Below are 24,907 nucleotides of genomic sequence, written 5' to 3' on the forward strand. Positions count from 1 at the left end.
ATGTTGAAGTAGGAAGGAATGTAAATAATTTGGCATGGAATCTTATATATGCCAGTATGAAATTGAGTAAAAAGTTGTAATTCAGACCAGTTGCTTCCTCCCGGTGTTTTTGTCATGTTCTTTTTTCTCTTCATCTTTTATTTCTGCTGTCGATACGGAGTGGTACCTTTATTCTGCAAACTGAAATATAGCTGCTTAGCCTGTGATTTCCTGCTTGCTTTATCGTGGAGTGTATATAGTATTTGACATAAAATAGCAAATGGTGGCTTGGTATATTTAAAGTACAAATTAGATCTTTCCCTTTTTAGAAAGAAGATACCCACTCTACAGAACTCACCTTATAAGAAGAGCTGAAATGTATATTTTGTCAAAACCAAACATTTAGAACGTTTTGCCAGATGTGTTGCAGGCAATTTCCTTTCCTGGGAAACAGTAAATTCCCTTACTCAGCCAATCCAGTTTTTATTCCATAACAGCATATGACTAAGCTGCTTTGAGAGGGATGCCTGAATACCACTAACATTATCTTTCCAATTATCATTTTACTTACAGCTGCACAGCTTCTGTTTGACAGGCAAATACAGAGATCTTGTGAGATCTCTGATAGAAAAGGAAGCATAAAAGTTTTTGAGGGTAATGTAAGAAAATGTTGACTTGGCTTTAGTCCGCTATCTGCAGACTTTGCCACCTAAAACTTTCAAGATGTTGATTTAGTAGATAAGCGAGTTCTCATTTCAGCAGTTTTCTTGTTTTAGCAAGGGAAAAATACGTAATGAAATGTGTGCAAAATAAAAGCAGAACAATGTAAACAAGTAGGGTTTGGTGCTGCATCCTTATAGGGATATTTGATCTATGTATATAAAGGAAAATGCTGTAGTGTGAGAATATGGAACTTCAAATCTGAGACAAAAAATTATCTGAAACTTGGAATAAATTAATGAAGTATTTCATATATTCCTGGTATTTACATTCCTCACATTTTGACACTCAATGTTAAGTCCCCACCTTTGGTTCCTGGTACTTTAATATTAGTTTATGGTAGTTCCATTTGCTGGCTTCAAAATATTTTCTTTCACTGGGAGTATTTTAGCATGTTTCTCAGGAACAAATGTCAACAAGGACAAGACTCATAAACTCATAACTTAAAAAACAGGGAACAGGATCTTGGAGCCTACTAGATTTTTAGTCTGCTGAAAATCTTAATCTGTTTTGAGATCTTACACTCTCTTTGAAAGGCAGGAGTGCCAGATTATTATGTTTTCTGGTAAGGCAAAACAAATTGTTTTCATCAAGACCCATAGTTCAGTTCTTTAGCACTTCTAAAATTAATGGTAATATCTTACCAATCGTTCCTCCTTTCCCCACCATCTGCCTATTATCCTTGTTATTCAGTCTGAACTTCTCCACTGGTCTCTCATGACTTTAACAAAATCTCAGGATTCCCCTCACTTTCTCAGCTGCTGCTTATTTCTAATCACTCAGAACATCTGGTGTAACATCTTGTGAATTCAGAGTCATCTTTATGTTCCGTCTCTGACGTTCCCTCATGTCTCCTTCGAGTGACCTTCCTTCCAAGGAAGGGCATTTATCCAGTAATTCTCACATTGTACTTTTGCTGAAGGGACAAGAGGTCAACAATCTGATCCCCTAAAAATTTCAGTTACCACTCTGTCTTGGTGACTCAGTCTGTTTGTTCCCATCTTGCCTTGTAGCATCCAATCCATCATTTCAGTACACGGTATTTTTTGTGGATGTCACACCATTAGTGGAAGCATAATGTGGCCAAAACCAGACTTCGTATCTTCCCTCAGCAATGCTTGCATGCTAGGCTCTTTTTCTCTTTCACAGTTGATACTGCCACCATCCTTCAATGCATTTAAATCTATAATCTGCAAGTTATGTTTATATGCCTTTGGCATTTATTTTCTCCTTTTTTTGATGCTGTGCATTTATTAATGTCTCTCAAATTCCTATAGTGATCCTCATTATCAACACATTCTGTCTGGTTCCTCTGTAACACTTGAAATGTGACTTGCTTATAAAGCTTATTATATTAGTTCTGCCTCTCTTAGGAAAATACATTCAACTTTATTTTCATAAGAATTGTTAGACAACTGCCAGAGCTTCACACAAGTAGACTATCTACTTAATTGCTTCTAATTGGTTTTCATTTTTGGAAGCTCTAAATTCAGCACCTCTCCTACCAAATATATCAGCTTCATTGCTTACTTTGCAGGCACTGACTGGATTGGCTTTCCTGGACTGTCTTGGTTATACTTGGGATGTCTTTTCTCAGTTAATCTGACATTTAACGTGACCATATCTTCCACTTATAGACTTATTTTGATATCCCACTTTTGTTATATAACATCTGCTCAAGGCTTTTTGACTGAAATTATATTAACATTAAAATAAACTATATACTTACATATATACATACTTATATGTGTATAGGCTTAGTATGTTGTAGCCACCACACCTAAAATATAATTGGTCATGTTAATTTAGATTGGGACTTTGTGGTATCACACCTTGAGCAACAACGATAACATGAATGAATGTTTTCTGAAATTCCTGTCATTATCATTTCCACATTCCAAAACCACCTTAAATGCAAAATGTTCTCCGTTTTTACTGTTTCATTACTTTTATAGTGATTTCCTTTATCAATCCAAATTTTCAAGGGATATCTAAAGTAGAATACACAAATATCTATAGAACTGTAATCTATACAAATAATGTATGCAGATTTCTAAGAAGATTCTCACAATGCATTAATGAAGTTCCTATTTGTAGGACAGCTGGTAGTTTCTTTCACTGTGACTGTTTTTTAATAATGAATGTTATTCTAAATCTTTGAAAGATAAATCATCCACATACAGAAGTAGGAAGTGAGTCCCAGGATTACGAAGAATAGCTGCTGTACGTCCTTCCTCCTTAACATTTTTATATTGTTTGGCTACGGTGCCTAAAGGCTGTGCTCATTCTCTTCGGAGTTACGTGGTGACAGCAAACTTTAGCTGGTAACAAGTGTAATTACATCTTAAACTCAGATAGCATGAGTTCAAAACTAACATGGAAATTACAGCTAATGTTAAGGATCTTACAGTTGGACTGCTGAATATCTTTGATAGTGTTAAGTGCTGTGCCCTGTCTACCTCCTACACTGGGCAAAACATAATACAGCACTTTTTTAAACAGGTTACCATTGGTTTGAAACTGAATGAAATAACTTGCGTGCTATGTGTAGCAACTAGCTCTAACGAGGCCTTTAAAGCCAGTTTTTAAAAATTGTTTCTATAGCACATGTATATTTACTCTTTGTTATTGAATTACAGTGAAAAAATTAACAGATAGTCTTACTCTACATGCTCATATACTGTTTATATGCTCTTTGAAAAATGTCTTTTTAATTACAGTTTTGTGCATTCGGATAATTTAAGCCTAAAACCTTTATGTAAGGTTTTGACTTTCGTTGTGTAATGTGAACGTTTTATTATGTTGATGTGAAAAGGCAGCAGACTGTGAAAGAATCCAGAAGGCTTTTGGAAAATGAGAAATCTGCCTTACTGACATCTTAAAGAAAAATGCATATGCTGTTTGTTTAAAGGAATGTATTTTTAAAATGTCTAAGCAGTTGACAGTAATCTAGCCTTACAAATAACCTCAGTCCATGTGATTTAAACCCTTCCTCTTGTAAGCAGTCATTCAGGTTAGCGGAAGGTTCTCTCATCTGGTAATAGCACACTTATTTGATAATAACAGCATGTCATACTTCCGAAGAGCATGTTCAAGTTAAGAATCTGAATTCGAAGATAAACTGATGTCAAAGAGAGAATGAAAAGGAAGTGAGAAACTGTGTAAGAGGAATAAACAAAGCTTTCAGAGAGAGAGAGGACATTTATGGCAACAGTAAGGTACCTAGTTCCTGACATCTGTTTCCCTCAAGAAAAAAATACAGTACATACACTAACCTTTTTATGGAGAGTGCAAGAAAAATATTTGCAGCATATTTTCGTATATTCATATTTGTTGAACTGTATTATGGATGTGTAATTTGAAGAGGAGAGAGCAACTGCAAACTATTTTTGCACTCCATAAAGCTAAATCCTTGCTTTTTTCAATACTAATAAACATAGTTCAGTAACAGTTCTCAAAAATAGTGCCCACCCTCTTGCTGATTCTACCACAAAAAACTGGGCGTTCTTTTTATTATTGGTCTTACTGCTGTATGAGCAAAGGAAGGAACTACAGTATTTTTTTCCCTGGTTAGTGAGGCATCAGAACCCATGATGGGACAGGAGAAAGATTACCTGCATACTTGTATTAAGATTAGGGCTCCTTTGAGCTTGGACTCCTTGCCTCCGTACGACCATCCAGGAAAACTCCTATTGCTGTGTAAATATTAACATAAGTACCTCACTGGCTCAGTAACTGGCTGAGTTCTTTATCTCTCCAAATAAATCATTTGCTAGAAAGATAATCCTCTATCTCCAGTGGAATGTGTACAGAAGATCAAATCTCTTCTGAGTATCCTATCATTAAAATGGTATATTTTCTTCCCAACACAAATCAGTTAGAAACTCCTCATACTGATCTTTCACTTTATCTAAATCTGAATTATTACTTTAGTAGTTTCACTACACAGAGGAAATTCAAATATTTGAAAATCTTTCTTTTGTCCCACTAGAAAGACATGTATAGGAAATTCAGACCGTCATTGCTGATGTCTATATTGTTTGACCGCGAATCCCCATTCAGGCTAGCCACAGCCAGGCTGACTTAGATTTACAAATCATATCAAACAGTTCAGTCTTAGCTTACTAGCTTCAGTTTAATCTTGATTATAGAAGGTCTTGCTTGTAGTTGTATGTTCTCACTTGCTTTTTAAGTCAATATCTTCAGTCAAATGTGTGATCAAATAACTAATAAGGCTTCACCTTTAGTGTTAAATGATATATTATCAGTTGTTACTGCTTTGGCTGTAGCCTGTGGGATGTTATTAATAGCAATGTCCAGTGAATAGCATTTTTCTTAAACATAAATAACTATATCTAATCCATCAAATTAATGATCAGCTGATATTATTCTACTAATTTCTGCCTTCCTTTGCCTGTTCACCCACTCAAGTATCATTTTCAACAACAAAAATGCATCCAGTAAAGTTACAATATTTACTAGATGATGCCATGACAATTAGAAGAGTATCTCCTAACTCAGCCAGTTTAGAATATTTTCCTCTTATATTAATGAAGATTGTATCCTTGCATAGGGTGTTGTTTTGGGTTTGTGTGGTGGGGTTTTGGTAGCAGGGGAGGGGCCACAGGGCCGGCTCCTGTGAGAAGCTGCCAGAAGCTTCCCCGGCTCCAAGTCGGACCCGCCGCTGGCCCAGGCCGAGCCCGTCAGTGACGGTGGTAGCGCCTCTGGGAGAACAGAGTTAAGAAGGGGAACCTGCAGTGAGTAGGGGGATTGGGATGTGAGAGGAACCCCTGTGCAGACACCGAGGTGAGTGAGGAAGGAGGGGAGGAGGAGCGGGGGAGGAGGGGATGCCCCTGCAGCCCGTGGTGAGACAAGACGGCAGGCTGTCCCCCCCCAGCCCATGGAGGGGAGCGGGGGAGCAGATGCCCACCTGCAGCCCGGGGAGAGAGGAGCCCACGCCGGAGCAGGGGGATGGATGCCCCCCAAGATGGCCGGGACTCCAGGGGAAAGCCCGCGCTGGAGCAGCCTGTGCCTGGAGGACTGCAGCCCAGGGAAGGACCCACGCTGGAGAAGTTTGTGAAGGACTGTCTACTGTGGGAGAGACCCCACGGTGGAGCAGGGGACGAGTGAGGAGTCCTCCCCCTGAGGAGGAAGGAGCGGCAGAGACAAGGTGTGAGGAACTGACCCCAACCCCCATTCCCCGTCCCCCTGCGCCGCCGGGGGGAGGAGGGAGAGAAAACCGGGAGTGGGGTTGAGCCGGGAAGGAGGGAGGGGTGGGGGGAAGGTGTTCTAAGGTTTGCTCATACTTCTCATTATCCTTGTTTTGATTTAATTGGTAGTAAATTAAATTGATTTTTGTTTTTTTCCCCAAGTTGAGCCTGTCTTTTGCCCGTGACCATAAGTGGTGAGTGATCCCTCCCTGTCCTTGGCTCAACCCACAAGCCTTTCTTTATATTTTCTCCTCCCCATCCCACCGGGGCCAGGGGGGAGGAGTAAGCGAGTGGCTTTGTGGTGCTTTATTACCGGCTGGGCTTAAACCACGACAGGAGTCAAGGTGGCCTTCTTTGATTAAATACAACGATCAGGTCACCCAAGGCTTCCTTGTAGCATCAGACATTTCTGTTGATCAGAAGGGGACTCTTGAGTAACAAGCTTAGATGAAAGCACTTCAAGTTGGGCGAAATGAATGTCATGAAGTTCACTAGACAGCAGAAATGCTGGCTTCATTCTTACTATAAAATCCTCACTGATGTAAATGGCACTGGAAAGCTGGGAGCCTTTTCCAAACCACTTTTCTGCAGAAGGTGGTGAGAACTGAGGACAAAACCATCTGATTTCTTACCTTTTGCTAAAAGTTCTTGTTTCACTTACTGAAAGAAGTGATGGTTATTCCAGATTTCAGATGCATTTCTTTCTCTCAACTTAAAGTGCTGTTGTTAGTATATTAGCAGTATTTTTTCATTTTATTGCAATTTTCAGACTATTATATCCAAACTTTATTGTTTTGACTCTCATCTCTTTCAATAACAGATTCACTTGGACTATGAATTGATTAAAAACAGTCCACCAAGAAATTGGGTCTAAATAGCTTATTCAGCCTGGAAGGAGAATTCTTTTATGCTGTAGGCACATTTTTCCAGGGTAAGAGCACTATACCACTGGTAAACGTCAGTTGAAATGTTTAAGAAGTGCCTGTTCTGGAACCCCATTGCAGCCCATGGCGAGGAAGGATGGGCTAGCAACGGACTGAGTTTTCAGCCAGCTGTGAAGTATTCCAGGCAGGACTACAGCAGGTAGGGAAATGGTTAGGAGTCATGGCCTAAACTTTGTTTTAATTTCACACCAAGTATAAAGAAATATTTTCTGAGGCTAAGATCTATGAGGCTGTAGAAACTCCTCTCATGAGAAGTGGTGGAATCCCTGTTGCATGAGTAATTTAATATAGATGGGCAAAACACTGAAATATGTGAAGGAAAATCCTGTACTGGCTGCAGTAAGAATTAAGTGACCCAATGAGCTTTTTCATCTCTTAATTTCTCTCATTAAACCTCATCACTTTGCTGAAAGAAAGAAAAATGTTTATGTTGGACCTCCATGTGAAAAGTGCTTATAGAAAAAATATCTCTCTTCAGATGATAAAAATATAATTAATGTATTTGAAATAATTCTTGCATTTTCTCACAGCCATGAAATTAAAACTGTCAGCCACAAGCTAATATTAATGCCCACAAACTGCTAAACACAATTATTTCAATATAATGCAGCAGTGGTTTCAATATTGGTAATTATTATGGTTTTAGATTTCATTGCAATAGTGGAACAACTTCATTTCATATTATTAATTCTACCAGTTGTGTGCAAAAGAATATAGTTAGTCCTATTACTAAAAGCAGCAGAGTGAGACTGTGCTTCATAGACTATTATTGCTCACATGTGAATCTGCTTGGCTGAGATGTTTACAACCAGGCAAATTATTCTCAACTATCAATAGCTTAATTGCTACTTTTGTTTTCAGATTTTTAATACTTACTTAAACATGTTTACAATGAATAATGTAAAAAATGCACTTCATAGACATTATCAACATAACAAGACACAAAGTTTACATCACAATTAGACTGCACTTGGTTTTTTGTAACTTGAGACAGATTATTTTCTGACTTTTAAAACCTCTGGTTTGGAACAGTTATTCTATGTGAAGCGGGCTCCTTTGTGTTCATATATTTTACCTTGCCGGTTCTACAATAGGGTAGAGGAAAATCTGCACTCACCTACCCCTTACCTATCTGCTGGCACACAATTTTAGACTGCAGTACACCCAATAAAGAAAAATAACACATACTTTTAAGATAGCAATTTCAATAAACTGATAGCCCGGAGGACTAAGAAAAAAATGATGCTTTAAGGGCAAACTGTGGGCCTCTCATTTAGAAGGCTTTTCTAGTATCAATCAGAACCTTTTTTCTGATGTGTCTAGCATGCACAATGGTCAGAAGCTGCTGAAGTAAACAAAATGTGGGTCTGTTCTTCATTATTATAATTTGCAGATACCCTGTGTCTGCTCACAGAGGATGGCCCAAGGCTTTTAAAGCTGTTAATGACATGAACAGTGGCCAAGAACTGTCTTTATTTGAAATACAAGTGTATTTTAAAAGTAAACCAGAACGTGTGAATCCTCAACCAGTTGCCATTTGCATTAACTTTACACAGTGAGGAATTGTTTTTAAAGATACAGATTTCTCACCAAACATTCACTCAACTAGTTAAACAAACAATTGGAAGTATTTTCAAGAGGTGTCCACTAGTTAAAATATTGGTTTTCATGGCTGGTCCAAATGAGAATCAGGCTTTACAGTAAGTGAAACTTGGTTCCCTCTCATTGATTTCTCAATGATGTTTGTAAATTCATTAAATGCTCAGTCATCAAATTCCATCTTATTGCTGGCTCTTCCATGTCAGAATGAGGCATCTGTTTCCAAAAAATGAAGTGGCAGATGGTTTGGTAAGTATTGCCCCATATTACAGCTGGGGGAATGAAGTAATTTTAATGAATGGAAGACAAACAGAAATGAAGGTATTCAGAATTAGAAATAAGGGAGAGAAGGTTTCTTATCTTGTCTTTTTTTTTTTTTCCCCCTGGTTAATCTTCTCTCATAAAAGTAGAGTTGTGAGTCCTAAATACTAAATGTTGGAATTCAGGACAGTTTGGGACTGTGTAACAGCTCTGCATGTGGACATCAAATACACTGTAGTTGCTACTGCATCTGCTGTATATGCAGGTTTTATCCATGTATGCACTGTGTCATTTTTCCAATTTACTATGCATCTGAAAAACAGCCTGGTTTCTATGAAAATATGTGGAAAGCCATGCCCCATATGCTTTTCATATGAGACACAAGACCTGACTGTGTAATATAGGACATCCCCTGTTATGTGGGACATCTGCCAAGCCCAGCAGAAAGAAAAGATACAGGCAAGAGAACAAAACCAGAGAGATTACTAAATCCTTATTCTGTTTTTAATGTTTATACTCTGCTCTGGTCTCAGCTGTTATGGTCCACTTTTAACAACTTCTCTGAGCTGGAATAGTCATATATTCTCTACTTTCTAGTCTATTTAATGCTTCATGGTTAACACTTTAAAATGTTTAATGTTCCTAAGCGAATGACAGTCAGATTTCCAAAGGTAATACTCAGCACAGGCTTCGAGTCTTCCAAAAATCCTAGTATGTCCCCCTTAGCATCTTTAGGTAACAATGTATCTCTGATCCATATGCATGGAAAAGCATAAGAGCCTTTTAATATGCTATGTGCATGAGTAGGTTATATTTGAAAGCTGAAGTGCAGCTGTTATAAATTTTCTCAACAGTTTTGAGGTAAAAAACAAATGTTACCTTGTTTGAGGGCATACCAGTGTTGCCAGTGCTTATGTTACTCAGCCATTTTGGTCTGTTACATCCTGGACTGTGAACTAATCAGATTTAAGAAAAAACCAATAGTTTAAATTTAGGGGAAATAATTCTTTTCTTCATGGTTACAGAAGCATGAAAATGTTACTCTGCAAAATGGCAATAGAAGGCAGCACATAAATAAAAAACATAATTTTGTTTTTAGCATGATTTTGGAAGCCAGAATCCTGATTTCTAGGTAGTTCAGTTAGCAGTCCTGGACATGTAAATTCCGCTGAAAGTCTCATTGTAAGATCTTTCCTTCACATTTCCAAAATATGAATGTAAAAACTGATAATAGTCTACAGATTTGATGTTGCTTTTGAGACTTTTTTTCTTTTATCTATTTATACATCTAATACTGTTCAGCTCCTCTTTATTGGCATGTATGTGTTCATTATACCTAGTGAGAAGCAAATCCTCTCAGTACCTTTGATACTGTTGAAAACTTTGAATTAAATTGGAATTGGGTGTCCTGCCTACAGGAGCACAATACAATCCACAGTTGCATACAGGTTTCACTTACTAAAACTTACTGTGGTGGCTGCAGGTAGAAATTTTATAATGTGCAGGCTAATGCATATGGAGTTTTTTCTAAGCACTTTAACTCCTCGTCTAACAGAAGGAATCCTGAGAATATTTACCTTCATTTATCATGTTTTCAGTATTAACCATGTTACTAGAGATGGCAGAAACCACCTACCTGGCATCGTCTCACTTTGAATACTAGGTCAAAGAGGGTGCTACCAGGCCATTGCTTTTGGCAGGTCGTATGCTGCTTCTCTAATATTCTACTGCTGTTAGGTTGTCTGTGTTACAGCTGCGAAACTCAGAATAATCCCTATATTCATTCGATACATTGCTACAGACAAGAAAGAAAGGAACTTCTATATATTCAGGATGAGAATGCAAATGACTATTTTTATTTAATAAAGACAGATTGTTGAGCCTGGCACTAATTTTATCCTTTATTACCAGTGAAGACATGAGAACTTGAAGTACATCCTGCTTCCATACCAGGGAAATTGGCTCAAACTGGAAGGAGGAAGACATAGCGAAGTTTTTTGTGGACTGTGTCCTTTAAATGTTAGTTTACAAAGGCATTCTGAGTCAAAAGGCCAACTTTATCCAAAAGATGTTTTTTAAGACATACATAGCATATTCAGACAAAACAGCCAAGATGAAACAGTTTCAGAAACCTGCTGGATTTTATGGATGCATCTGATTATTGCTCGGGAGCCCATTCTGGGAAGGATGCCCACCTACCTGTGTGGCTTCTCTGGCTGATGTACCAGATTTATGCACTTGAGCACAAGATCATGTCCTGTAATGAGTTACAAACAGCACCCAATTAGCTGCTAAAAAGAGCTCTGTTTTAGCTACACAGCTGATTCTCCAGGCTGTGTCTGTAATTCCTTTTTACCACTTTGTAGTCCTTGCTTACAGCATGATGGACTCATAGATCTCGCTAATAGGATCCCCATGTCTCGCTACGCTTTGGTCACAAAACCTTTTCATCAGTTACTTTGTTTGTAATTTTAATGTATGCCACCAGTTTCCTCTCTGCATTCAACTGGTTTGGACTAACATGGAAATGAAAAATGAGTGAATGTAAATTTTTTGCTAAACGAAGGCACTAAGTGTTGACAGGATGGCCGATTCCAGCCCAGACTTTTCTCGGCATATAAACATAGAATACATTTCATAAACCAAAACTGCAGGTTTTGTTTGTTTGCTTTCGGGTTTTGTTCCAAGTTTCTTGAGAGGAGATGATCCTTAAATGAGAAGAAACACTAGGATGTGTTTCCATAAACTTATATGAGAAATACTGTGATAACAAGGCACCAGAAGAGCAAGCAAAACCTGGAGTAAGGAAGCTGAATTTAATGTATAGATATTAAGAAGAACAGAGCCAGGCCGAGTCATCTCTGCAGCCAATATTCATTGCTAGGAAGAAATAGAGGTTTATATTGTTCTATTGATATACTTTTGGTAGATTTCTGGCTTGCTGCAATTGTAACACATTCTACTTTTACATTATTGTCTGAACTGTAATGTTTCATTTCTAGAAAATCAGCATTTAAGGAAGCTGTGTTATCATATAGAAACACAATCAAAGTTTTATTTTGGTCTTTTTTCCACAGTAGCAAAAGCCTGGTTAAGTTTATGTGCTTTTGTCCTTTTTTTCTCTTCTGGTGATATTACACTGTGATTGTGTTTGCCTGCATGATTCATTACAAGCTTGCTGGCAGATGGTCACGTACACTTTGCAAGAGTGCTTGATGCTAATAATAATCAGCTTTTAGCTTTTCTATATTTTTTCCTCGGGTAAGTAATGTATGTTATCCTAATGCCTAGAAAATCATGGTTGTTTTCAGTCACTGCTGTCTAAATACTTTTATCCTTCAGTAAAAATGGTTTCTCTGCACGTGTTCAACCTTTCATGAGTGAAAGTTAAATTGTATGTATGGATGGTAGTGACAGAAGAATTAGTGTTCTGTCTTCCTTATATGAACAAAGTGGAAGAATAAGTGTTTCATGAGACCAGTATGTGCTAGAAAACCTCCTGGCTCCTGCATATGAATGATTTTTTGTTGGTTAAGCTGTTGGGAGTCCCATGGGAGCTATGTAGCTAAAGCTTCAGAAATCCTGCTTTGTCTCAGTTGATCCCCACACTTGTTATAGGAGAAGGAAATTGTTTATGTATATTTTATTGCATAACAGTAAATCAAGCTTATGTGCAGTGTTTATCTGTAATGGTTAAAATGCTGTCAGTCCAAAATACATTCCATTTATTTAAATGGTGAAATCATAAAGAACTACTTCTATGTAGCGCAGTAAAATGTGTGTATCAAGTAATGTTGTTTTATAAGAGGAAAAATGTGTTGAATTATGTGCACTTATCATTATAATATGACACAGACACATTTCATGGGGGTTTTTTTTAATACCAGGACTAACATTTATTTAACAGTAGTTCTAGATGGAATAGCCGAAGAAAGCACAAGATGGTGGAACTTTGTGGGGACTGTTTATAGCTATCTTATGTTGGAAAAGAAAAATTTCTAGTCTAGTGGTTTTAGTGGAGACAGCTGTTGAGATGCTCTTGTTGGCTTTTGTTTATCGTAATTGTAGTACACTATATCCAGGCAATAAATTAGTTATAAATCTGACTCCCTCAAAACACAATGTCATGCAATGGTTCCAGCAAAAGTGAATCTTAGTCATTTAATCAAAGTTCCCTTATTTTTAAGAAATTCCTTGCTCTGTTTCTTCATTGAGTCATAAGCAAAAGGTTGCATTGCAACTCTAGTTACATTCTTGCAAGAGCACATGACACTGAAGTCCAGGACAAGGTGTCTGCAGTGTAGGATCATGGCCTGCAGACTTGATACGGTATTTTTCTGAATGTAATTCTCAGTTACAGTCTTACTCGTCTCCTGAGAGCATTAGAATATACGTTTTAGCTGATACAGCTCCTCTTCTCAGACTCTTTCATAAGTGTGTCTAAGTTATGGTCTTAACTGCTGCATTCTGTCCTCCATAATCAAGGCTGAAGTAATTCACAGCTAATATGAAGAAAATACTCCATGAACCTGTGCCAGTTCTGCCCTGTTAGTCTTAGTTTCACTGATATAAAAGTTGTAATAGGCTCCTTTGATTCCTAAGTCCTGTACCTTTGTTCCAACCACAGGAAAAAAAAAATTAATTTTAAAATTTATTCATAAGATAGTTGCAGAACCAAATTCCAACTTCAGCTGATTTATTTTGCATTGTTTTTGATTTATTGTGCTCGTACGTATACGTATTTATATATAGACATACTTATGTTTTTGTTCATACTGTCTTGTGATTTATTATGTGTTGATGAGATTCTGTTGTAGACCTTGGAGGCTTTTTCAAAGACAAGAAGTTCCATTGTCATGTTTTTCTTACAATGATTTATGTATTGTGTATTGAAGTTACTTATCAGAACTATTTAAAAGATCATCTAAATTCATAATTTTTAAAAACACTGTTATTTAATATTTGCCTAAAGGTGATCCCAGAGGCTGCAATCAAAAAAGGGCCTCACTTTGCTAGTCAGTATATCACTATTATAAAGGCAGTATTTCTTCATTATTTTCCACTGAACATAAAATCAGACTTTGCATCTTAACACATTGTTCAAATCCAAAACAAAAGATAGTGTCTGGCCCAGGGACCTTTTGATCTGCAGAAGAATATTTCCATCCTTCTTTTCCTGATCTGGCTGAAAGGTCACACTTTACCCATATTCCATTTTACCATATTTATTTGCACCCCGGAGGCTTTATCAGCTTCATTTCAGGCAGAGGACTCTCGCAATAGTTGACATGAGGGACTTTCACCTGTGGAGCTGATTCCAGGCAGCCTGATTCTGCTGACCTTCAATAGTCTTTGCTGCATGGCATGACTATTTTTAAAGCTATTGTAGAGAGAGAGAAGTTTAACGGGAGTATGTTTGCCTGAGGGGTAGACTGAATGAGGTGGAATTTTGTTGGCTGTTTTAACAGTAACTGTTAATTAATATCTTTTAAACTAATATATTTTGGACAATCCAGGGGAAAAGTGTAAAAATTCGGTTTAATACTAACTTCCTAAAATCAAAGGAAATAAACATTTAAGAATCAGCTTAAAAGGTTCCTCACTAGTATGTTAAAACTGAAAAACTTGTCCTAAAACTTTAGTGGTCTACCAGAAGTTTTGCTTAGCCTCAGAGATACCTGCCTGAATCGAGGTAAGTTTTAAGTGCCTGAAAGAGCTGCAGTTTCAACACAAAGCAAGGTCAAACTCTACAGGTTTTATTGAGTATTATTATTGAAATTCTGGTTTAGGCTAACATGAAGGAGGTAAACAACGATGATGTTAAGAAGTTTTGCACAAAACTTTGTCATGTGAAATTATATAGTTGAGTTGATTGTGGCTTAGAAGAAAAACTATAATATAGGAACAGCATAAATAATTGAAAGCCCTGTTTGTCCCATCCATTGAGTTTTCGGTGTGGCTCAGCACATGCTTATAAAACAAAAGATGTGCCTCCCTGAAGCAGTAGCATAGTGTGATCCCATCATATTCCCTGTGCTGTGAGTATTGGGCTAGTTGCTGCTTGCTTATGTAAGAGATGCCTGAAGGAGACACATTGGTTCATCTGACATGCAATTAGACAATGTTTTTTCTTGGGTTTTTCTCTTTTTTCTCAAGTTTAGGATTTTTTTAACTGGACTATTTCTATTTTCATGCTCTCTTTGGAGGATGTTGCAGACGCGGTAGTGGCTATTTTTGTTATCAGAAGTCTTCAGCATCCTCTACTGGCTTCAACCATTTACAGTGCATGTTTCTTCTATGGCACTCCAGATTTGTCTAGAACACAACCCTGAGCAGCCGACTGGGGTTTTAACTGCATTTGCCTAAGAACTTACCTTTGGGTTATAAGCAAAAGAAGCAGTGCTCTCCACAAAGATATAATGTACGCATGGACATCTTTTAGCAATAGTTAGTTTACTTGTCCAAAATGGCATTTGTCTGATTAATTATAACTCCTGTTATAATGTCATTTTAAGTTTGAACTTCTGCCTTGGTGAATCAGCACTTCCAATTCTGCAGTTAAATAAATTTAGGAAAGAAACCATATATGTTGTAATATTTAGGCTGTATTGTACTTAACCAGACAATTATGTTATGTTGTGTTTGCAGGTCTGGTGTTTAACTTTTCCTGGGAAGTTGTCTTTGTCATAGTAATTGCAAATGAGGTAGACAGAGGTCTTTCATCTGGAATCTAAACATTAACAGAAACTGTGAAAATTATGGAAAGAGGGCATTGTAAAGGATTCTTGTTACTCTGATCTCATAGATCATGCTGAGGAAAACACAGGATCATTTCTGTTTAAAAAAAAAGATTTTCAAATATGTTAAAGGATCTAGCAAGTTATAATAATAGGTGAATTTTGCTGTACAGAATAGAGTATTTCAAGTACTCTGGTGTTCCAAAAATGTTTTTGAATCACTTCACACAGATGGTATTATGTTTGTATGGCATTAGGGGAATTGATTATTACCTTTAATAGCTTTCATGAGACACTATTAGTGAAAACCCTGTTACCTGTGTTTCAGCTCAGAGAACTTCATGCCATAATTAAGTGCAGTTCAAAAGCCAAATTAAACTGAATGAACGAAGTAACCAGTAAGGATGTTCTCTTGAGCATTCATTCTTACCATGATGAATGATGCTTGTTTTTCTCTTCTCTTTAATTAGAATGTTTCTACATTTGCCAAAGAAAATGTTGGAAACCGGACAAAAACTGAAATTATAGGAACAGGGCTTGATGTAATAGCTTATTTGTAAAGGAAACACGACTTGTTTGGTATTTTATTGAAACAGGAAGTTCAGAACCTCAGTACACACAAGCACAACAAATTCTCAGGTGCTAGTTGAGTCATCTGTTGTTGGAAGTAGTCTCATAGAAGGCTTCCCCTTGATTTAGTTTTAATCTTCAATTAACAAAGGGAAGGAAATTACATACAGATTTAGTTTTAGATTATGTGCAAAGCTCTCTGTTGCTTTTTAGCTGTCACCCTGATGTGCATGCTTTGTGAGTATATCATGTTGGCACAATCGGAGTGTGTCTTGAGTGAATATATTCAGCTTTTAATAAGCATAAGAAACCTGATGTATTTATTTATGAAATAATGTAGAGCTTGCTTAATCGAAATACTGTGATTTTTCCTTCTTGTAGTCATCTCACACCTGATTTCAGCTTTACTGCAAACTGTAGAAGTAATCATCTGTGATAAGGTGATAATTGATAAAACTACTGTTATAAGTTTAGTATGGGATTATTTATTTATTAATTGTCATGTTTGTTTTTGATAAGAGGTCTGTTATACAGCAGAGAAGAACATGATGATACCATGTAGTTTTGTTTAGCTGTGAAATCTTTAAAAGGCACTTGGGAGTTTATGTGTGTATCTTCTGTGTAGAAGACTTAACTTTTCCCTTCCTTCAAAGTCTGTATGACACTGGCCTTCTTTAGGTGAGAAGGATTTTACTGAATTCCCTCCAAATCCCATCATTACTGTTCCTCTGTTTAACCCCAGGAGTACTGCGGTGTTGTGCAGTGAGTTTTCCTTTTCTCCATCAACAGCCTGAGCAATGATAGCTTTGTAGCTCCCCCAGTACTGGTCCATAGCATAAGGATAAGTGCATTAGCACTTTAATCAATAATGTCTTTTTAAGAAAAAATTCCATGGGTAGCATTAGAACCATCATGTCAGCTCCTAAATTTTGAAGTTAATAGAATTTTAAAATAAGAATAGACACATGATCCAGTGAGTGTGCAGGACATTTTTAAACCTTTGCCCTTATGCAGGACTAGCTAGATCAGATTCTTTTTCCCCATCGTCCGAGTAGCATATATACTTTAGTATACTACATATGCACACAAACGGTACCTTCTGTTACGTGATGGTAGTTTGTATTGTTATAGGGCTAAAGCTGTATTCCTGATATGCCAACCTTATTCCCACTGATTTTAGTGGGAATTCTGGATTGGGACAGAGCCAGAGATGGTAAATATTTATTTACAGACTTTTACTAGAAAACTAGTGTGTAGGAGAGGAGTTATTGAGCATTTGTACTTTATCTAAGCTATCCAGTTGTTTAACTAGAAAATAACTAGTAATTTTGCTTGAAGACCATGACTGTTGCTGTGCTTCAGAGTAGTTATCCTGCATCTAAGATCAAATACCCAGTTGCTCATATTGTATATACAGTACTTGCCGAGTATCCTTTGGTTTTTAAACTGCAAATGCTTGCTTATGCAGTGACAGCCTCCTGAAAAGGCTTTCTGCTCTCACTAAAGCACTTCAGATAAAATCCAGATAGACTAAAAAGTAGTAGCCTCTCTGTCCTGCATCATTCTTAGACGAAGAGCGGTAGGAATATAGGAAAGGAACTCAGAAAGGAGGACAGGGTCAGTGGTTTGACCCTACAAACTTTGCCCAGCTAGCATGAGAAGTTGCTGAAAGTCCACTACCATAATAAGTCTGCCTAGTTCTCTGTATTTAACCATGTCATAGCTGGTGAGCTCAAATTTAAAACAAAACAAAACTCCATAAGGAATTTATAACAATATTTCTTTTTTTAAAAAGTTTTTAAAAAGATCACCATTACATTTGCAGTAAACAGAAGTGGACTTTTCTGTGAATCGGTGTTTTACTTTTCAGTGAATCTTCCTGCCACTTTAGATTTGCACTTTAATAGCTTCACCTGTAGAGTCACCCTTTTATTTTATCTTCATTAAGATAGTTCCTGCAAGACCAAATGCAAATATCAGATAAGTGAAATGAATATTGCTCCGTTATCTTTGTCACTAAAAAAATTAAATTAGAAATGATAGAAAAGAAAAAAGTGGAAAAGTTGTCACATGTTGAAATCCCAAATGCATTTGAAATTTTAATCAGGAGTAAGATTAAATTCTAAACAAGACTTCTGTTCTAAACTGGTGGCTTCTTATTCGCAGCAACAGCTGAGATCGAATGCTAGACTTTTGTTTTCCTTCAGCATTTGATAAGGTTACTGACACAGTGTCTACTTTGCCTCCTGTAGACTCTTGAGAAGAAAGCAGTGAGGTAGTGTGCTGTAAATGTGTTTGGTGTATTAGCTCACAAGCTGATAAGCATCAACTCCTCAAAACAGATATTGGAATCAGTTATTTTTAGAAGGGTGTCATTTGGTACCATGCACAACTTACCATTGTGGTTTGTGAATTATTGTTTCACTTTATTAAAATAAGCCCTTTTCAAATGCTTATCATTAATTTGAAAAATGCTCTGGTTTAAAAAAAAAAAAAAAAAGAAAAGAAGAGCAAAGAGAATACATTTAGTGACAAGTACTTTGCCTTTACCCTACCAACTTTCAGAGCTTTAAAATTACTCTGTATTCACAACATAAATTGTTCTCCCTCGGTTATACAGAAGACCATCCCAGCTTGCTGTCACAATATAGTCAAAGTTCTTTCTTCTGTAATCTTATATTATTGTCGTGCTAAAAAGTGCAACAGTTCATGAAAAGAATCTTCAAATAGAAAATGTTAATCGTGTCCTTTGTTTAGCACCTATGAAGAAAGCGGTGCTCTCAAAGAAACTTTTCTTGAGTAATTGTAATTTATAAACATGATTGATAAAAAGCACCTGGTCAAATATTTAAACACCTGGGGTGGGGGGTTGCTGTGTGTGCTGGCAGCTCCACTTGCTCCTCTTAGTGCTGGAGGATTAAATGTCTTTGCTTTCCATACTTCCTGGGGGATCTTTTCTCCAATTTGTGACATAGATTAAAGGAAGAAGAGATGTTATTACACGTAAAGAAGTATTGCTGCCAAGGCGTACTAATCAGGGAAATTGTAGACCAGAGGTGATTGTGATAGTAGTTCTATCAGGAGTTTCTGAAAGCAACCTGAACCTGGTCTAGCTTTGCAGTTGGCGGCATTCCACAGCAGTGGCGTCCAGTTGTGTGATGGCCAGGTAATCTCTTTGAGTGGGTTTATTTCAGTAGTTCTCAGACAGTTTTAAAGACTTTTCTATGTTGAACATTGATGTAATTTCAACTGATCCTTTAGTTCATACTTTAAAAACCAAGCATTCCCTGATAATTATTGTTGTAGTGCACATGTTTCACTGTGAGTACAGAGGTTTGCATGTAACTTCTGAATGCAACTCTCTGGGTTTCTGCTGTGCTCAGTCATTACCATGCATCTTTTTTAAAGAATTTAAGAAAAAAAACAGCTTTTAATTATACATCACTTTTTCACTAATATGTGGTCTGTTATGTTGTAATGAATTGGGTGCTGAACAGAAGCATTTTATTTTTTTGTTGATGAGGGAATATTTTAGGCTGCCCTACTTAAAGGGTATGTTTTTCCTCTGTTGATACAAAAAAAAAAAATTTTAAAAGAACAAAGCAATTTTTAAAAAAAGTAATTTGCTGATGCCTGGCTTTTTAAAGCCAAGTCCATTTTATTTGTCTCACTGCAGCATAGCAAGAAAAGATTGAGAAAAGTCAATCCTAAGAAAGCTGAAGGAAAACGAACTCACTGTGTTCAAGCTTTGACATATTTCATAAAGCTGTTGAAAACCAAACCATGAAAGCCAGATTTATGAGCTTTTTTAAAGTTATTTGTAGATTCCCAAGACGATTGTGTTCCCATCACTTACTGCAGCCTTTAAAACTCAAATGACGCTTAAAAATATTCATGTTTGGCACACACTGAGTTACTGCTGGGCGTTGCAATGGCATTCAGCTAAAACTAAAGAGTAGAGAGAAGTACTCTGCCTTCACTTAAATCATTTCAGTCTGTTGAGGTAGAGCAAAAGGACTCACATACTCATATTTTAAAGATAAAACTAGGAATTATTTTTAATGTTAAGATTACTTTTATTGTGGGTTAATACAACTGTTTGGGGAACGAGCCTTTGGGGAGCATCTGTGTAACCCTTCACATTTGCCAGGCTTTTCCTTTCAACAAGATCACTCACTTTGTTATTACTGGAATAGAAAACTCTTTTATTTATCAAAGCATTATTCATCTGCACTTTGCCAGGTATAGCAAATCTGTTGACAGCACTGGATTTATCATTACTGTCAAAGGCGAATGGAAGGATTCCCCATGTCCTTAAACCAGCAAAACAAATGTCATTCTTGAAGCTCACTGCACAATATCCTGCGTTGATTAAAAAAGAAAGTTGGACTGTCCAAAATGATTCAATATCTGAAAGGTCTAAGGCAGCTGAAATGAGCTTATAATTTCTAATGTATTTTATGCAAATACTAGGCTTCCATGCCTTGTATCTTCATTATGTGTAGTATTTAACCATGGGGAATATCAAGTTGTTTTCCATGAACTGCAGCACGTTATTAGCTCATGGAATTTCTGTTTCAGTCCAACCTTTCATTGGTGAAATATACTTAGCTGGAAATGTATTATTTTGGTCTGTGTAAATGCAGATGTGTTTACTCCCATATCATTAAACATTGCTATTTACTTCATTAATACTTCATTCCTTAAGCTACTCTGCTGAAATTAATGAGCTATTCATAGATTACATACTGGTCTCATGCAATAGGTACTAGTCTGTTTAAAAAAAAACAACAAACAATTGGCCTTATATGGGTTGGGAGAGTTCAGTAAGCCTAGAGGATACTATATATGAAATATGGGTAAATGGTTGCAATATGAGGGGATAAATGCCAAGATGTAACTAATGTTCCTCCTTTCCTGTTGCCATATGAGAATGAACTATGAGACAACAATAAGGGCAAGTTGCAACTGTTATAAAAATATAGGCTAAATTTAGTTGAGGTCATTATTTAATGCAGGTAATAAATCTGTTTGAAAGAAGCATCCCATACCTGTATCACTACCCCATTACATCTGCCAGAAGTGACTCCATGCTTACTTGTGCCTGCATCTGTAGGCCAGTGATACAGATGAATGGAAAGGGATCTGCAGAGTGCGTGAGCTAGTACCGAGAGCACCGTGCGCACAACACATACTTCAGGGCTCTGGGCTCGTTCCAGTCTGCTCCCCTGAACTGAGCACATCTTCTGACTGCATTTCATCCAAACGGAGCGCAGTCTGTGCCCTTGATGGCTGCTCCACAGTGGGAACCAAAAGTACACTCAATAGGAATGACCAAGAGATTAGTTTCAAAAGTGTGTTAAACTAAACCAGTAAGAATGTAAGTATCTTTTTTGCCAAAGGTCTTGTGAGGATATATCCAGCAAGAACAGATCTTTGTCAGCTGTGAGGAAAAACATGTCCATGTGTATATTACATACCTTTTAAAGTCATGGCTGTTTGTCTAAAGCAAATTATTTGGAGGCTGAGATTGTCTTGATTTGTACATTGTCTCGGCTACATTTGTTCAACTGTCAGCTGAGTTAAGGGAAAAGGCTTTCTGATTTTATTTTACTTCCTTTGTGGGTTTGAGACATATGAACTTGCATGCATTTAAAAACTGAGATAGATGGAGAGTCCTACCAATAATGCCAGATACAAAATGGTGAATTCAATATGGCTCACTTACTTAGATCTGCTGCACAGAGGATCCATATATGCTCAAACCAGCTCTTTGTCATACATGTTAATGAGGCCACCACACCAGCACACATTGGCATAAAATGTACAACCATCCCATCCATATACTGCATTTGTTGTCTAGGATTTTGCGAAGCTACCAGGCCAGAAAATCTGATTAATCATGACCTAAAGTAGTAGAACTGTAGATTGACTCTGTCAGATTTTTTAATTACTAAACTGTCTTCATCTCAACCCATGAGTTTTCTCACTTTTACCCTTCTGAATTTCTCCCCCATCCTGCTGAGGCGGGGAGCAAGCAGCTGTGTGGTGCTTAGCTGCCTACTGGGGCTAAACCACGACAGATCAGAATTAAAATAACCTTGAGAGACATAAGGAATGATCAGAAATAAGAATGATAGAGTTCAGTAAGGGGAAGTGCAAAGGAGGGAGAAATAATCACCTGCAGATTGGCAATGCAGTATTTCTGCCAAAAGAGGAACTGAGTATTTTAGAGGACCCGAACCAATATGTGTCACCTACGTCATACTCCGATAAAAGAAGCAGGCATACTGGGATGTGTTAACAGGAACGCTGTGCATAAGATCCATGAATTGTTTGCAGTGTGCAGAGCAGTGGTGGGGCCTGAGCTGGAGTACAGCGTCTAGCTTTGGGCACTGTGCTTCAGGAAAGATGTGGATCCATTGGAGAGAATCCAGGGGAGAGTAACAAAATGATCAGAGGTCTACAGAATATGACCCATGAGCAAAGACTGAAAGAACTGTGTTTAGTCTAGAGAAGAGAAGGCTGAGGGGAGACATGATAACTGTCCTCAAATATTTAAAAGGTTGTTGGAAATAGGAAGAGAAGAAATTGTTCTCCATGTCCCTTGGCACTAGGACAAGAAGTAACAGGCTGAAAATGCGGCAGAGGCAATTTAGGTTATATTATTAAGAAAAGCTTTCTAACTGCGAGAGGAGATAAGCATTGGACTAGATTGTGTATGGAAGTGGAGAATTTCTGTCTTTGAGTTTTACGGGGATTCTTGGGGGCTTGTCACATAGAGTATATGTAACCCTCGTGGTATGCCAGTGATGCAGGTCTCAGAGTTGTATGTGCTGCACTCGTATACTGCTTCGGAGTGATGCATGGCACAGTGCTGCTTTGTTGATATTTGGGTGAGGAAAACACCTCCCAGTTATGACTGGTAATTATTTGCAGAATTCCGACACAAATTTGCAATTGCAGTTTGCAGTCTTCTCACTGCCTGGTAGTCACTTGAGTTTAATTCTCTTGAAATATATCAAAAACAAGGATGGACAAGTTCTTGAGGTATTTCTGAAGCAAAGTTTAAATTTCTAATCCTGAAAAATCCTTCCTTTGTTAGCTCATCTGTAATGAAAGGGGGGGTTAAATTTCAAAAAGAATTAGTTTATGTTGAAACCAAAAGCAAATATATTTAATTCAGAATCTTTTTGAAGTTATAAACAAATAGTTATAGTAAAGTGACCATATCTTACAATCTTAGCAGAGTGTTTTTAAGTGATGTATATTGGAATACAGCTCCTTGATTTAGAAGTCATACTTATCCTCAAAAGGGAAAAGACTTATTGTTTTACCCTGATTTGTTTTTTATTAATCTATAGTTGATAATGTTGATATTACATAGCATTTAAAAATAGTTCTACCTCTGGAAAACAAGGAAATTAAACTAAAAATAAGTGAATTTGTTATCTTTTTTCCTGCAAAAATTTGCTCTGCCGGAAAAAATGGTTCAAATATCTTCCAGTATAATTTTGAATATCCGCCAAACAGTAGATTTATTTGCCAAACATTTTCATACAGTATTCCCACTGGGACTCAGTCTTTCAGAGAATAAATTGGTGAAATTAACTTTTCTTATCAGTCTATGGGATTTGAGAGAAGCAAGGTTGTCTGCCAACACACAGTGGAAAGAAACAATATCAGCTAAATTGTCTGGATTCAAGCGTTCTTCCCTTCGCCCTCGTCTTGGCCAGGAAACACTTACATGAAGGACTATACAGAAGAGGGGAAGAAACTGTGTTTTGAAGAATTTTCCAGATAATATTGTCTTGACTGTATGCCATTTCTCCTTCTTTTACTTTCCTTTTTATTTTTCAAGACCGGACATTGAAGGTTTCCTTTTTCTGGACCAAATTTTCCACTCTATCTCCCTCCACTTCTGGCTCCTGGCTCAGTGCACCAGTCGTCTTCTACTGCACAAATGTATACCAAGTTTGCCAGTACGTAATCTCCGTTTGTGTGCATGTGCTGGGGTGCTGATGTAGCCTTATCAAGCGTTCAAAAAGGATGTTTTCAATTCTGTCTGTCTGAAGGCTTATGCTTCTCTAATTTGACAGAAGGGGACCTTCTATTTTAGCCAAATGATATTGATAACCAATGCGAAAGCATTGTTTCAATAAATATTCAGAAATAAGGATGCAATATTTGTAAATAATTTCCATGAATGTTGCAAGTTGAGTTTTGCTCTGAGAATGAAAAACATTGCTAGCGATAACAAATGCATTTCATGCCAAAGAGTGGAATAAGGTTCTGGGTGCTGTTGAGACAATAGTATGGTAGTACGGCTTGAACCAGTTGGGGTCCTGCATCCGTGTGATGTTCCATTAACTTAAATAAGATTCTTCAAAGCTGATGATCTATTACTTTGTGAAACAGCTTGCTGAAGGAAGTTGTTTCCAGCTCCTAACATGCTCTTTTATATTGGAGAGCACCGATATATTTATCTAGTACAGCATTTAAATGTAATTTTTAAAGCTTTTAGTGAAAGCTATTTCAATTTTAGTATTCTCAATGTGTAAAAAAAAAATCAGCAAACTGCTAAAATAAAACATAAGAAATCAAAATAAAATGATAAGCTTTTAATTTAAGTAGAAAATATATGTCACACATTGTTCCTACAAAAATAGAGTTGCTGTTTGGTTAGTTGTTCTATTCTCCTATTAAACCTGATATTTAGGAAGATGAAAAAGAGAGCATTTCTTCTTTGTCCTGCAGGAGTACTGCACTGTTAACACAAACTTCCTTGATCCCTGTAGGGTCCTGCAGATTCTGCAAATTCCTCACTGCAGGATAACTGTACTTTCAGAAGTCTGCATGCTGCAATGCGCTGCTCTTTATCAGAAGC

General features: G+C 37.2%; 1 protein-coding gene across 3 annotated transcripts in view; it reads left to right on the forward strand.

Moving 5' to 3' along the window:
* Positions 1-24,907, forward strand: part of MCPH1 (microcephalin 1) — a 129,799-nt gene that overhangs the window by 97,491 nt on the left and 7,401 nt on the right. The window contains exon 13 of one of the 3 annotated variants that reach the window (XR_008238460.1): positions 23,882-24,002. The exons of the other annotated variants lie outside the window; for them this stretch is intronic. The gene's annotated coding sequence lies outside the window, so the exon portion shown is untranslated. The remainder of the gene's footprint in view (positions 1-23,881; positions 24,003-24,907) is intronic. 3 annotated transcript variants of the gene reach the window in all.

This window comes from Harpia harpyja, chromosome 15 (genome assembly GCF_026419915.1).
Source record: "Harpia harpyja isolate bHarHar1 chromosome 15, bHarHar1 primary haplotype, whole genome shotgun sequence".
Classification (NCBI taxonomy): domain Eukaryota; kingdom Metazoa; phylum Chordata; class Aves; order Accipitriformes; family Accipitridae; genus Harpia; species Harpia harpyja.